We start from the raw sequence: 15311 nt of genomic DNA, 5'->3' as shown, positions 1-15311 counted from the left end.
TACACTTTTAAATGGTTAAAATGGTAAACATGAGAGACCTAAAAAATGGTCAGCGTGGTAAGATGTATGTTGTGTCTACTTTACCACAATACAAAAAAATCAAGTTAAACCATGAACACATATCCCAACCAGTGATCAAGCCCCTACTATGTGCCAGACACATGTTAGGTGTTTTACAACTATGGTCCCATTTCCTTAATCCCTTGGGCGCCCATAAAGTGCCATTTTTCCTGTTAGTGCCACATCCCTGATGAGGACACAGAGGCCAGGAGAGGTGACGTGGCTTATCCAGGGAGCCTACAGGGAGACATAGGACCACCTGACTCCAAAGCCTGGCATTTCTGCTCAGTTCCATGCCTGCGCAATACATTATCCTCCCAGCAGGCGATGCGTTGTCAGCCTTCCAGGGCTGGGGGTTGTTTTCAGGGAAGGAGGTATGAGAATTAGCAAGAGAGAGAACACTTGCTGCCTGCCCAAGTGCCGTCGGGCCGGAAGGCATCAACCCTACGGAGGCACTGCCCTGGGAGGGCTTGTCAGTGGGGTTCGAAAAGCTGTGCACATCTGCACTTAGGTTGCACCAAAACCCAGCAGTGGCTGGTACAGGAACGCTCTCACGGCGAGCGCTGTTAAACACAGCAGGCCTCTGTGCTGGGGTCCTGCAGGGCGTCCCCTGAGGATTCTATGTTCTCTGACTTCCTGTGCTCACACCTCACAGGTGGCAAATATGGGGCTTTTCTCCAAACATTAGAGCCTCAGTATTAGCTCACCCTACAGAGGAAGCCAGACAACAAATGCCTCTGACATGGAGCCACGGAGCTATGATTTGCGGGGGGGATGCAAGGAGGCTTTTCGGGGTCTGCCTAGAAACCGCCATTCTCTCCAGAGAGCCCACCTGGGGCCTCACACGTGCTGCAGAGCTTGGCTTAGGAAACCCCAGGCTCTGAAACCCTTTGGCCTCATGGAAACCACCAGAAGGTTTCACTAGCAGGTGCCTGAAAGAAGGTGAAAAGCAGTCCTTTAACTTCTTTAGGTACCGGGACTCGTTGACAAACGACCCCACGAGATGGAGGCCTGACCACCTGCCATCCCCCCAGAAAGAAAGCCTTGGCAAGACGTGCAGGAAGACCGCCCAGGTCGGGGCCTTAATATGGTTACTCCAGGGGACAGGCCTGGAGAACGCTGTGGAGACCAGATGGGGCAGTACTTTGGGGCCACCCAGCTCTTGAAGACCCACTCCCTCCAGGAAGCCATGAGCTTCCCTCCCACCACCCGCATCTGTCAGGAAGGAACGTTTTTGGAAAACCACTTCCTGTTTTAACAATACTTCATGAAAGTAGACTTTCAGCCAGTCAGATTAGCAAACTCCATGTGAGGCCCTGGAAGCAGAAATCACTTGAGGCCTCCCCTCCTTCTTCCCTCCCCCCTGAACTCTCACACACACACACACACACACACACACACACGCACACACACACAGTTTTCCAGATGGATGCAGGCTGTCTTGGGTGGTTCTGAAAAGAAGAAGTACAATGAGCAGCTTGAGGCTTAGACGTGGGGCGGGAGGGAGAACAGGAAGCAGGTCCCGGGGAGGCGGAGCCTGTAGGTGTATCAGCCTCGGGCCTCTCAGCACCCCCTGCATGTCCCCAACACCCCGAGTCTCTGGGAAGAGTGCAGGGCCCCCGAGGCGCCCAGGCCAGGGCCACCCTCATTTCTGACAGATCAGTCAGAGTGACGCCTTCGTGGGCAGAGCTTATCTGGCTGGGCTGGGAAGCGTGACTGAGAAGGGAAACCCTGAGACTGCCAACCGCAGGCCGGTCATGGGAAGGCCTGGTGTCCACGCCAAGAACACTTAGCAAAAAAGAAGAACCGGGTCTCTTGAGTTATTTTGGTATATTTTCCAGAGCTTAGTTAACCCTATTGCAGCTCCTGTCGGGACAGGGTGAGAACATCCCCCACTGGTGAGGCCACCTGGGTCTGGGACCCTCGGTGTGACCTGGAAAGATGGTCGGCCGCTCTCCTACCAGACTCTACAGACTCTACCAGAGCAGCTGCCCAGCCGTGGACAGCAGCCGTGCCCAGCGCCCAAACTCTGCCCCAGACGGTGCTGGAAAAGGATCCCCCCGGGCCTGTGTGGTGACTCCCGGCATCAACCTGAGGAATGCCTGTGGGAGCGTGTCCACCCCGGTCTGCTTCCCAGACACCCCCCGAGCCCGGGACCTTCCTCCCCGCCGGGCAGTGCATCAGCCACAGCGATGCTCAGCAGAAGTCAGCGTTCCAACCCTGCTCCCAGGAAGTGCACGCTTAGGAGAAGCAAATTCACTTTAGTATCAGCCCCAGAAACAAAACTCGACCCAGACCGAAGGCAAAGGCATCGGCAGCCCACACTCCGATAAGCGTTCCTCTCTACGTTCTGACTCCTCTCCCTCATCCAATAGGCGTGCTTTAAATGTTTTCCATTGGGAAAATAAAACAAAAACTTTTACCCACATCCCCCTATAGTCAATGACTTCCTACTGAAACATCTCAAAAGAAAAACAATGTGCCTTTGTGTCTGCACTTTCTCCCTCCCATCTGCTCCCCAGCCCCTGGCTTCTGCCCACCCTGCCAGCCCACTGCCGTCCTTCTCCTGGACTGCTCTCTGGCCCCTGGCCCTGCTCAGTGCCACTGCCCTCTCAGGATTCCCCAACACCTCCCTGTTTCTGTCTCCTTTGCCAGCTCCTGTCCCTCTGTCGCCCCCATAATCTCTGGGGTTTCCCAAGTTCTGCCCTAGGCTGAACGCTTGCCTAGCCGCATGCTCTCCCAAGATTTCAGCCCATCCCTCTCCCCGAAGGTACTGACCATGTAGCCAACTGATTTCTAGTAATGTGGGCTTGGATGTCCCACAGACACCTCACACCTAACACCAAGGAAAGAAGTGGTCCCCTCCTGGCAGGGGGCTCCTGCCGTCTCTACTCCAGGAAGCCGGGAACAGTGATCCCCCAATGCCTCTCTCACCTCACACCCTGCCTGTCACTGAGTCTTGCTCATCTTGCCAGCCCATTCCCCTCTGTCCCCATCACTCTGCCAGAGATGGACAACGGGACAGGACACATAAGGAAATTAAAGGATCAAGCCATTACCTTCATTAACATCAGCTTCAGAAAGAGAATGAGGCAAAGAAAATGTCAAGTAAACGATTTGAGAATATTTCTGAGAACAGGCTCAGGAAATGGAAAGCAGATGGAGGGACAGCGGATGACTCTGCAGAGAGCAGCAAGGAGAAACCTAGGCGCCTGCAAGGTTGGTGAGGGGAGGCGGCAGGGCTGGGGATGCAAAGAACTGTCCCCAAATGGCAGGAACTCAGGGGCATCTGGGAACGCAGGCAGGAGGGATGGAGAGGGCAGCAGAAAGAAGCCGTTAGACCCCCAGGTCCCAACCCCCAGCTCTGAGCAGTTATCCACCCCCCACCCCCGAGAGCCTGGAGTTTTCTTCTCTAAAGAAATTGACGCAGGGAAGCTGCAGACAGAGACACGAAGGAGGGCAAGGAAGAGATGCCAAACCGAACACAAGGGTTAAGTGAAATTCCGCACACAGACGCCCAGCAAATTTCTCCCAACCCAGCTGATTGGAGGTATGTTTAGTTTATAAACACATCGGGGGACTTCCCTGGTGGCGCACTGGTTAAGAATCCACCTACCAGTGCAGGGGACATGGGTTCGAGCCCGTCTGGGAAGATCCCATATGCCACAGAGCAACTAAGCCTGTGCGCCACAACTACTGAACCTGTGCTCTACAGCCTGTGCTCCGCAACAAGAGAAGGCACCACGGTGAGAAGCACGTGCACTGCAACGAAGAGTAGCCCCCGCTCGCCACAACTAGAGAAAGCCTGCGCGCAGCAACGAAGACCCAACACAGCCAAAAATAAATAAATAATTTACAAAATAAAAATACAAAATAAAATAAAATATAAACACATCTGGCTTGTGGCCACCAGGAAGAGACTAGAGGGCCCCAGTCTATAGAAAACAAAAGCAGAAAAATTCCATAGGAAGATTTAAAGATAAAGTTTGAAATCTCCAAAAGAAAAAGTAGGAGCCAAAAGCCACAAAGATGAAAAACTAGGAGGGAAAAAAAGATAAAATTAAGGGCTCAGTCCAGGAGAGGAGGGCCATCACTGGGAAAGAAACCAGAGAAAACGGATGGAAAGAAGTTACTACAAAATAGTGATAATAAAAATAACAACATAAGAACATCTCCCAGAACTACAAATTTCCAGATTAAACGGCTCCACAAAATGCCCCACATGGTGAATGAACCTCACCCCCACTCTAAGCCTCTGACTGTACAGTTTTAGAATACTGGTGGTGAACAAGCAAAGAAAACAAAACAGCTTACATGTAACATACTGATTCTTAACAAAAATGGAAGATAATGGGACAATGTCTTCAAAATTCTGAGTGAGTTTTAACCTAGAATTCAATTCTGTGCTCCATCAGATTAGCCATGAAGCAGGAGAAGAGGAAAAAAATAACATTTCACTCAACGTGATTCTTTAAACGTCTACCTGCCATGTGCCCTTTCTCAAGAAGCTATTGCTGGTCATGCTCCACCAGAATGAGGGAGTGACTCAAGACAGATGAGGATCTGGGTCCAGGAGACAGGGGAGGGACAGAGGGAATGGCCACTGGTGGCAAAGGAAGACCGGGGGGTGCCCCAGTGGGTGGGGTAGTCAGGGGGCCCCGGGAGGAGTCCCCAGGGGAACTCGGACTGCAGAGATGATCTGAGAGACCTGTGTAACACCGTATCGAGAAGCATTTTAAAGGGCTATCCGAGAGTATAAAAATAAGAAAAGCAGGGCCTCCCTGGTGGCGCAGTGGTTGAGAGTCCGCCTGCCGATGCAGGGGATACGGGTTCGTGCCCCGGTCTGGGAGGATCCCATATGCCGCGGAGCGGCTGGGCCGGTGAGCCATGGCCACTGGGCCTGCGCATCCGGAGCCTGTGCTCCGCAACGGGAGAGGCCACAGCAGTGAGAGGCCCGCGTACCGCAAAAAAAAAAAAAAAAAAAAAAAAAAAAAAATAAGAAAAGCAAAAAATGGTCCAAGAAGAAAAAAATGTAATCGTAGCATCCTCTTTGGCTCAGCAGCAAACAGTAAACAACAAAGTTTTAATAAGGAAAATGCAGTAGACAGGGATGTAAAGTAAGTGAAACCTTGGTTACAGTAAGAAGACAGTAGGGGATGTCAGAAAGTTACACAGTGAGCCAGGAAGGAGTGGAGATGCCGGGCAGGCCCATGGCAGACCCCAGCCCACACCGTGAGCAGCTGAGCTCCTATCCGGTCCCGCCTGGACCTGGCCAAGTCCACATCAAAGGTCAGAAAGACACAGCCCAAACCAGAGACAGAGTGAAACCTGGAGGGTGCTGAGGGAATGAACCCTTCTTACGGCAGCTGCTTGTGAACTGAACGACTTTCATATAAGGAGTACTCATCACTTTTGGATTTTTAAGTCGTTTTTTTTTTTTTTTTTTTTTTTTTAAATAAAGAAGATGGTGTTTTAGCCTTTCAGGAAAACCTTTACTATTACTTTAAATAAGAACATCAAACACTGTAAAACCTTGGATCAAGTTTTAGTGTTAAATAAATACAATAAAATTAATAAATACCATAGACCCCTCCCCCCATAACTGTTAACTCTAAAACACTATAAAAATGCATGGTAGAGAGCAGAGGCAGGGAAATCTCTCTGTGCAGCCTCGGAGGCAGCGGATTAAAGCTCCACGGTCCATTTGATGTGCCCTGCGTCTGTGGAGTGCATGAATGGACAGCGAATCATCCCAAATTGAGGAAGTGGACTTTGAGGACAAGATTTAAGACTTTCCCCCCTTTTCCTCTTTTTACAACGAATTATTCCAAATTAAGGAGGTGGACTTAGAGAGCAAGATTTCAGACTTCTCGCCCTTTTCCTCTTTTTACAACGAATTATCCCAAATTGAGGAGGTGGACTTGGAGAGCAAGATTTTTGATTTTTCCCCCTGCTCTCTTTTTGTGAATGTGTATGTGTAATCTTCTGTGTAAGATTCTCTCTGTATAGCTTTGCTTCCACCATATGTCCCAGGGTTCTATCGGTCCGGTTTTTTTTTTTTTTTTTCAATAATTACTTTCTAATTTTAATAACGCTACTATATTTCATACTTTATTCTATTTTACTTTACCTGCTCTTTCTTTTTTTCCTACTCTCCCTTCCTCCCTCCCTCCCTCCGCTCCTCCTTTCCTTCTTTCTTTTTCTTTCCTCCCTCCCACCCTTCTTCTTTCCACTTTCTTTTTCTTTCCTTCCTCCCTCCCTCCTGTCTTTCTTCCTTTCCTTCCTCCCTCCCTCCCTCCTTTCTTTCCTTCTTTCTTTCCATCCTTCCTCCCTCCCTCCCTCCCTCCTTTCTTTCTTCCTTCCTTCCTTCCTTCCTTTCTTCCCTTCTTCCTTTCTTTCCCTCTCTCTTTCTTTCTTCTACTAATTCTTTCTTTCTACTTTTTCTCCCTGTTACTCTGAGCCGGGTGGATGAAAGGCTCTTGGTGCTGCAGCCAGGAGCCAGTGCTGTGCCTCTGAAGTGGGAGAGCCAACTTCAGGACACGGGTCCACAAGAGACCTCCCAGCTCCACATAATATCAAGCAGCGAAAATCTCCCAGAGATCTCCATCCCAACACCAGCACCCAGCTTCAGTCAACGACCAGCAAGCTACAGTGCAGGTCACCCTATGCCAAGCAACTAGCAAGGCAGGAACACAACCCCACCCATTAGCAGAGAGGCTACCTAAAAACATAATAAGGCCATAGGCACCCCAAAACACACCACCAGACGTGGACCTGTCCACCAGAAAGACAAGATCGAGCCTCAACCACCAGAGCACAGGAATTAGTCCCCCCCACCAGGAAGCCTACACAACCTACTGAAACAACCTTAGCCACTGGGGTCAGACACCAAAAACAACGGGAACTACGAATCTGCAGCCGGCAAAAAGGAGACCCCAAACACAGTAACATAAGCAAAATGAGAAGGCAGAAAAACACACAGCAGGTGAAGGAGCAAGATAAACACCTACCAGACCCAACAAATGAAGAGGTAATAGGCAGTCTACCTGAAAAAGAATTCAGAATAATGATAGTAAAGCTGATCCAAGATTCTATTTCCATGATCCATAATCTTGGAAATAGAATAGACAACATGCAAGAAACAGTTAACAAGGACCTAGAAGAACTAAAGATGAATCAAGCATCGATTAAAAACACAATAAATGAAATGAAAAATACTCTAGATGGGATCAATAGCAGAATAACTGAGGCAGAAGAACGGATAAGTGAGGTGGAAGATAAAATAGTGGAAATAACTGATGCAGAGCAAAATAAAGAAAAAAGAATGAAAAGAACAGAGGAGAGTCTCAGAGATCTCTGGGACAACATTAAACGCACCAACATTCGAATTATAGGGGTTCCAGAAGAAGAAGAGAAAAAGAAAGGGACTGAGAAAATATTTGAAGAGATTATAGTTGAAAACTTCCCTAATTTGGGAAAGGAAATAGTTAATCAAGTCCAGGAGGCACAGAGAGTCCCATACAGAATAAATCCAAGGAGAAATACACCAAGACACATATTAATCAAACTGTCAAAAATTAAACACAAAGAAATCATATTAAAAGCAGCAAGGCAAAAACAACAAATAACACACAAGGGAATCCCCATAAGGTTAACAGCTGATCTCTCAGCAGAAACCCTACAAGCCAGAAGGGAGTGGCAGGACATAATTAAAGTGATGAAGGAGAGAAACCTGCAACCTAGATTACTCTACCCAGCAAGGATCTCATTCAGATTTGATGGAGAAATTAAAACCTTTACAGACAAGCAAAAGCTGAGAGAGTTCAGCACCACCAAACCAGCTTTACAACAAATGCTAAAGGAACTTCTCTAGGCAAGAAACACAACAGAAGGAATATACCTACAATAACGAACCCAAAGCAATTAAGGAAATGGGAATAGGAACATACATATCAATAATTACCTTAAATGTAAATGGACTAAATGCTCCCACCAAAAGACACAGAGTGGCTGAATGGATACAAAAACAAGACCCATATATATGCTGTCTACAAGAGACCCACTTCAGACCTAGAGACACATACAGATTGAAAGTAAAGGGATGGAAAAAGATATTCCATGCAAATGGAAATCAAAAGAAAGCTGGAGTAGCAATTCTTATATCAGACAAAATAGACTTTAAAATAAAGACTATTAGAAGAGACAAGGAAGGACACTACATAACGATAAAGGGATCGATCCAAGAAGAAGATATAACAATTGTAAATATTTATGCACCCAACATAGGAGCACCTCAATACATAAGGCAAATACTAACAGCCATAAAAGGGGAAATCGACAGTAACACAATCATAGTAGGGGACTTTAACACCCCACTTTCACCAATGGACAGATCATCCAAAATGAAAATAAATAAGGAAACACAAGCTTTAAATGATACATTAAACGAGATGGACTTAGTTGATATTTATAGGACATTCCATCCAAAAACAACAGAATACACATTTTTCTCAAGTGCTCATGGAACATTCTCCAGGATAGATCATATCTTGGGTCACAAATCAAGCCTCGGTAATTTTAAGAAAATTGAAATTGTATCAAGTATCTTCTCCGACCACAATGCTATGAGACTAGACATCAATTACAGGAAAAGATGTGTAAAAAATACAAACACATGGAGGCTAAACAATACACTACTCAATAACGAAGTGATCACTGAAGAAATCAAAGAGGAAATTAAAAAATACCTAGAAACAAATGACAATGGAGACACGACGACCCAAAACCTATGGGACGCAGCAAAAGCAGTTCTAAGGGGGAAGTTTATAGCAATACAATCCCACCTTAAGAAACAGGAAGCATTTCGAGTAAACAACCTGACCCTGCACCTAAAGCAATTAGAGAAAGAAGAACAAAAATACCCCAAAGCTAGCAGAAGGAAAGAAATCATAAAGATCAGATCAGAAATAAATGAAAAAGAAATGAAGGAAACGATAGCAAAGATCAACCAAACTAAAAGCTGGTTCTTTGAGAAGATAAACAAAATTGACAAACCATTAGCCAGACTCATCAAGAAAAAAAGGGAGAAGACTCAAATCAATAGAATTAGAAATGAAAAAGGAGAAGTAACAACTGACACTGCAGAAATACAAAAGATTATGAGAGATTACTATAAGCAACTCTATTCCAATAAAATGGACAACCTGGAAGAAATGGACACATTCTTAGAAATGCACAACCTGCCAAGACTGACTCAGGAAGAAATAGAAAATATGAATAGACCAATCACAAGCACTGAAATTGAAACTGTGATTAAAAATCTTCCATCAAACAAAAGCCCAGGACCAGATGGCTTCACAGGTGAATTCTATCAAACATTTAGAGAAGAGCTAACACCTATCCTTCTCAAACTCTTCCAAAATATAGCAGAGGGAGGAACACTCCCAAACTCATTCTACGAGGCCGACATCACCTTGATACCAAAACCAGGCAAGGATGTCACAAAGAAAGAAAACTACAGGCCAATATCACTGATGAACATAGATGCAAAAATCCTCAACAAAATACTAGCAAACAGAATCCAACAGCACATTAAAAGGATCATACACCATGATCAAGTGGGGTTTATCCCAGGAATGCAAGGATTCTTCAATATACGCAAATCAATCAATGTAATACACCATATTAACAAGTTGAAGGAGAAAAACCATATGATCATCTCAATAGATGCAGAGAAAGCTTTCGACAAAATTCAACACCCATTTATGATAAAAACCCTGCAGAAAGTAGGTATAGAGGGATCTTTCCTCAACATAATAAAGGCCATATATGACAAACCCACAGCCAACATTGTCCTCAATGGTGAAAAACTGAAACCATTTCCACTAAGATCAGGAACAAGACAAGGCTGCCCACTCTCACCACTCTTATTCAACATAGTTTTGGAAGTTTTAGCCACAGCAATCAGAGAAGAAAAGGAAATAAAAGGAATCCAAATTGGAAAAGAAGAAGTAAAGCTGTCACTGTTTGCAGATGACATGATACTATACATAGAGAATCCTAAAGATGCTACCGAAAAACTACTAGAGCTAATCAATGAATTTGGTAAAGTAGCAGGATATAAAATTAATGTACAGAAATCTCTGGCATTCCTATACACTAATGATGAAAAATCTGAAAATGAAATCAAGAAAACACTCCCATTTACCATCGCAACAAAAAGAATAAAATATCTAGGAATAAACCTACCTAAGGAGACAAAAGACCTGTATGCAGAAAACTATAAGACACTGATGAAAGAAATTAAAGATGATACAAATAGATGGAGAGATATACCATGCTCCTGGATTGGAAGAATCAATATTGTGAAAATGACTCTACTACCGAAAGCAATCTACAGATTCAATGCAATCCCTATCAAACTACCAATGGCATTTTTCACAGAACTAGAACAAAAAATTTCAAAATTTGTTTGGAAAAACAAAAGGCCCCGAATAGCTAAAGCAATCTTGAGAACGAAAAACGGAGCTGGAGGAATCAGGCTCCCTGACTTCAGACTATACTACAAAGCTACAGTAATTAAGACAGTCTGGTACTGGCATAAAAACAGAAAGATAGATCAGTGGATCAGGATAGAAAGCCCAGAGATAAACCCACGCACATATGGCCAACTTATCTTTGATAAAGGAGGCAGGAATGTACAGTGGAGAAAGGACAGCCTCTTCAATAAGTGGTGCTGGGAAAACTGGACAGGGACATGTAAAAGTTTGAGATTAGATCATTCCCTAGCACCATACACAAAAATAAGCTCAAAATGGATTAAAGACTTAAATGTAAGGCCAGAAACTATCAAACTCTTAGAGGAAAACATAGGTAGAACACTCTATGACATAAATCACAGCAAGATCCTTTTGGACCCACCTCCTAGAGAAATGGAAATAAAAACAAAGATAAACAAATGGGACCTAATGAAACTTCAAAGCTTTTGCACAGCAAAGGAAACCATAAAGAAGACCAAAAGACAACCCTCAGAATGGGAGAAAATATTTGCAAATGAAGCAACTGACAAAGGATTAATCTCCAAAATTTATAAACAGCTCATGCAGCTCAATAGCAAAAAAACAGACAACCCAATCCAAAAATGGGCAGAAGACTTAAATAGGCATTTCTCCAAAGAAGATATACAGACTGCCAACAAACACATGAAAGAATGCTCAACATCATTAATCATTAGAGAAATGCAAATCAAAACTACAATGAGATATCATCTCACACCAGTCAGAATGGCCATCATCAAGGAATCTAGAAACAATAAATGCTGGAGAGGGTGTGGAGAAAAGGGAACACTCTTGCACTGCTGGTGGGAATGTGAATTGGTACAGCCACTATGGAGAACGGTATGGAGGTTCCTTAAAAAACTACAAATAGAACTACCATATGACCCAGCAATCCCACTACTGGGCATATACCCTGAGAAAACCATAATTCCAAAAGAGACATGTACCAAAATGTTCATTGCAGCTCTATTCACAATAGCCCGGAGCTGGAAACAACCTAAGTGTCCATCATCGGATGAATGGATAAAGAAGATGTGGCACATATATACAATGGAATATTACTCAGCCATAAAAAGAAACGAAACTGAGCTATTTGTAATGAGGTGGATAGACCTAGAGTCTGTCATACAGAGTGAAGTTAGTCAGAAAGAGAAAGACAAATACCGTATGCTAACACATATATACGGAATTTAAAAAAAAATGTCATGAAGAACCTAGGGGCAAAACGAGAATAAAGACACAGACCTACTTGAGAATGGACTTGAGGATATGGGGAGGGGGAAGGGTAAGCTGTGACAAAGCGAGGGGGAGGCATGGACATATATACACTACCAAACGTGGGGTAGATAGATAGTGGGGGGCGGCCGCAGAGCACAGGGAGATCAGCTCGGTGCTTTGTGACCGCCTGGAGGGGTGGGATGGGGAGGGTGGGAGGGAGGGAGATGCATGAGGGAAGGGATGTGGGAACAGATGTATATGTATGACTGATTCACTTTGTTATAAAGCAGAAACTAATTAAAAAAAAAAAAAAAAGAGAAAAAAAAAAAAAAAAAAAAAAAAAAAATGCATGGTACTATTATATTTAAATACCAGTGCAAGTTGCTCTCAGAGTTATGATTATTAGACATCTTGTACCACCCCACCACTTCCCCACCCCCACTCGGTTTGGTTTTTACAAATCTGTACGAGCTGCTGTATCCATCTTAATCCTTGTTACACAGTAAACAGGCCCAATATGCATGTGCAGATGAATGAATGAATGAATGAATGAATTCAGGGATAGCCAAAGAATGAACACCTTCTTGGAGCTTTTTCTGAGGTTTTATAAGACATAAGTGTTGCTTTATGTTAAAAGATAGATGGATCTCACATGCTAATGCATGGGGAAGAGGCTCTTCATAGAAAAATGTTAAACCATAAAGAAATAGCAAAGGGAGAGTACTGCTTTGAAAGCTGATTGTGGAATATGAACACCTGGCAATTACAACCCCAGGGAGGGAGGGTGGGAGGCATCACCCTCCCAACTTCCTATAGCCCCAGCATCCCCACCATAAACACAGAGCATTGAGACCCTCCCAAACTAAAGGGCTGCTTTCCTGTCTGCCAGGGGGCAAAGCACAGACCAAGGAAGGCAGCAAAAACACAGCACCAATCCACTGTTTGGAGCTTCTGAGAAATGCAAGCCCCAACAGAAAGGATGGCACGCTCCCCTCTCAAGTCCACCCCTAAGGCTGCAACTGCAGCTCAAGGTGAGCGAGAGGGCGGGACCCTACCCACGGCAGATCCTCAGGTGTCAGCTGACCTAAGTGGAAATTGGGAAGGAAACAGCGAGCCTGGCACTGTCCTAGGCACACAGTCCCGGTGGGGGAGAAGACAAACAAAGATCACAAACCTTATAGAGCCTGCATGATAGAGGGAAAACCAAACTGTACAGAAGATGAATAAATTATACAAGGTACCAGAGATCTGGTTGGATAATTATAGTAAAAAGTTGAAAAAAACCCCAACCAGCACAGGTCTTATTTAAATAGATGCAAAAGTGAGATGTGCATCAATCCCACAACTGCCTTAGTTCACTGTAGAGATAAATGGTCCACAAACTTCATGCTGGATCAGACGTAATAAGTCTGATTGCGAAATGCAGTTGGGCTGACTTCTCCCTGTGCTATGTCCTCTCTGCTTCTTAAAATCAGTGAAACAGAACTTACTTCTGGTTCTACTTCCCCTGCAGCCAGACCCACTACATGGTCTGGAGCGGAGAACTGGGTTGCATCCTGGCTCTGTCTGTACCGAGCTGGACGGCTGTAGGCGAGCCACAGCTTAACCTCCCAGACCACAGACCAGCATCTGGAAGGGTGGCAACTGTCACGATGCTGAGTGTAATGACCCAGACCAAGGTGTGGACCCCACAGGCCTCACACATGCACCTCCCCTTCCCAGCTCTGTCTGCATCCTCAAGCAGCTGACGGCAAGGCAGCATTCATTGCCCAGAAGCAACATCCAGGCCTCAGGACACAAACCTTCAAGCAGTCATATGCTAGGTGTCAAGGCTAGGGGAGCAGAGAGGGGCTGCCAGATTCTGGAAGCTCTGGCTGTAGGATGTGGACGGGACAGTGCAATCCAACCCCGTGGCTTTTCAGTGTTCACCTTGACACCCCGGTTCTCCAGCTGTGGCCCCAGTCTCAGACACAGCAGACCCAGCCTACCCCTCAAGCGCAAGCCTCCCGCCTTCTGGTCTTCCTTCAGCTCTTCTCTCCAGGCCTTCCTCCCCACAGGCTGTCCCCTCTTCCAGGAACACTCCCCCCATCTCCAAACTCCACTTAGATGTCAGCTTAAGAGTCACTTCCCCAGGGACCTTCCTGACACCCACGGCCTGTGCTCCCATGGATCCTGCACTTCCCATTTCTGTTCTCGTCACACTTGCAAAGGCTTGTTTAACAAGCAGCTTCCCCTCTAGAGGCCTGTTCCCTAAAGAGCCTCATCTGTCTTGTCCCTGTGTGTCACCCATGCTTTTCACAAGGCCTGGCCCCGAGCCGGCGCGTTGCAAAGATCTGGCAAACTCAACTGAATTGAAGGGCACATCAGCATCACGTGCAGTGAAAACGACTGGGCAGCTCATGGGGCAGGTTCAAGTCCCAGCTCAGCCGCGCGGGTACCTCATCTGCCTGGTTTGTACGCTGCAGGGGTGGCTGGCTGACCTGTCTGCCCCTCTAACCTCCAACACGCAGATTAAGGCAGAGAAATGGACATCTGTCTGCCTGCTTGACCCTGAGCTAGGGTTTTAGGGTGAGGCCAGATGAATCCATTGTCCAGGCCAGCATTTATTGACGGTTGTCCCTGGGCCCTGTGCTGGGTGCTGGGGGCAAAGGATTGTGATGGGCATGCCTGCCTGACGGGGCACAGCCAACACCTGAGACCATTCACCAACCCAAAGGGCTCAGATAAAGTCATCCAGGGTGAAGAAGCAGGAAGGAAGCAAATGCCCAGCATCATGCCCGGGATGGCTTTCTGGGCTGACCTAGGAAATTCAGCTCAAGGGATCTTGGAATCCATCCTGGCCCCGAGAGAGGGGAAGGTGATAGAGCGAAGGTCACACTGCTCCATCTTGGGGAAAGGGTGTCTGAGGTGGAAAAGCCTTTGAATAAACCAATGAGAGACATTTTCTGCAAACGCATAATGGATTTGGGCCTCATGGATTCCAGCTTTTGGAGCCAGAAGCTTAAAAACTGGCAGCCCACAAGCCACATCTGCCCATGGATATGTTTTGTTTGGCAGGCAAGGTTTTACATTTTAAAAAAATTAGTTCCATCATTTATAAAATTGGATGGTTTCACATAAGAATCCAAATGTCCAGCTTCTCTGGAAAAACAGGCAGCATCAGACTAAAGGTGGGAGAAGATGCCTTAGGAAGCAAGGTCCCTCAGGGTTCTGGGGCAAGGGTGGGCAAGCGAAGACCTAGGTGGGTAGAACCCAAAGCAGGGAAAGCTCAGACGGCCACAGACCCCAAAGCGTTCACTGCCAAATTCAGCTAAACCACCAGCTACAGCCTCTGGAGGCAGGGCAGGCCACCCCCTAATGGCCCCAATCCCCACCACTCCCTGAAGCCTCATACAAAAAAACCTCACTCGTGCACATTATTACCGGCCCCTGTAGGCATTTAGCCACTAGCCTCTTAGAAATACACAGACATGAGCT

General features: G+C 46.0%; 1 protein-coding gene across 1 annotated transcript in view; it reads right to left on the bottom strand.

Annotated features, from left to right (window-relative positions):
- The window catches only part of RGS10 (regulator of G protein signaling 10), a 45128-nt gene that overhangs the window by 15766 nt on the left and 14051 nt on the right, over positions 1-15311 (bottom strand). The gene's annotated exons all lie outside the window — the stretch shown is intronic.

The sequence above is a fragment of the Mesoplodon bidens genome (genome assembly GCF_964165515.1).
Source record: "Mesoplodon bidens genome assembly, chromosome: 1".
In the NCBI taxonomy this organism is placed as follows: Eukaryota; Metazoa; Chordata; class Mammalia; order Artiodactyla; family Ziphiidae; genus Mesoplodon; species Mesoplodon bidens.
Note: the sequence above shows the minus strand (reverse complement) of the source record. Positions and strands in the feature narration are given on the sequence as shown.